At 36.4% G+C, this 1,224-nt stretch overlaps 1 pseudogene; it reads left to right on the top strand.

Moving 5' to 3' along the window:
* Positions 1-212: 212 nt before the first annotated feature.
* On the top strand, positions 213-856 carry LOC105826141 (annotated as a pseudogene).
* Positions 857-1,224: the final 368 nt, after the last annotated feature.

Below are 1,224 nucleotides of genomic sequence, written 5' to 3'. Positions count from 1 at the left end.
TCTAAACACTCAAATTAAAAGGCTGCAATTGACAGAGGAAAGAAAAGCAGAACTCTATTATATTATGCTTCTGAGAGACAATTTAAATATAAGCATACAGACAGATTAAAAGTCAATAGAGGAAAATGATATGTCTTGCAAATATTAAGCATAAGAATGCTAGAGTGGCATTTTAATATAAGATCAAATATACTTCAAGACAGTGTCTGAGGATGGGCTGCTGGAGCCATGGATGGTTTGCTAAGCCTACTAGTGCCCTGTGCCAAGACTCATGCCATCCATCATATACCACTACCTACACCCCTCCCCCCAACATATCTCTGTCAGTCAAGAATATGGGTGACGACACCAAGTCTGCAGATTTATAGTGTGAATTTGGTCATGTAGTCCTATGGTTGATATATCTGCTCCACTTTATTTCTACACTAGCTATCAAAGAGGATTTCCTTATGCTCGATTTGAGGATGTTTGTGATATCGAACATGGTTTATATAATTTGGACAGAAAATGGATTTGTGGACGTCAAATTGAAATACAGTTTTCATAGGGAGATTGGAAGACACCAAATCATATGAAAGCCAAGGAAGGGAGGAATGTGTACAGTTCTTCACATTATCATGATTATGGTACATATAGATATTCTAGAAGCTGAGGTTATAAAAGAAGGAGACCAAGAAGTCAGTCTTTTGATTGCAACTATAGAAAATCTTATAGTCCTAGAAACAGTAGACTGGCTGGAAGACCATAGTGGAGCAGAAGACATTCTGACAATGATAGATTCAAACACCAAAATCGATCATTTTCAAGATCTAAATCCAATTCAAGATCACTAAATTGCAGCCCAAGAAATAAATGAAGAATAAATTGTATCTTAGGTCTGCATCTCACACCAAAACTAGAGGCACCTCTAGAACAGATTGCAAAGTAAATATTCATATTTGGTAGAATGTTTTAGTAATCTAGGCTTTGCCTATAAACAACAAAAAGGTGATTATCTTCCCATAAAAAAAAGTCCCGGACAAGATGGGTTCACACCTGAATTTTACCAAACCTACAAAGAAGAACTGATACGTATACTGCAGAAATTATTCCACAACATTGAGAAGGATGGAATACTCCCCCACTCATTCTATGAAGCCAATATCACCTTGATGCCAAAGCCAGGAAAGGACATAACACAAAAAGAAAATTATAGACCAATATCCCTTATAGATGCAAAAATTC

This window comes from Propithecus coquereli, unplaced genomic scaffold (assembly GCF_000956105.1).
Source record: "Propithecus coquereli isolate 6110/MARCELLA unplaced genomic scaffold, Pcoq_1.0 Scaffold86, whole genome shotgun sequence".
Lineage (NCBI taxonomy): Eukaryota > Metazoa > Chordata > Mammalia > Primates > Indriidae > Propithecus > Propithecus coquereli.
Note: the sequence above shows the minus strand (reverse complement) of the source record. Positions and strands in the feature narration are given on the sequence as shown.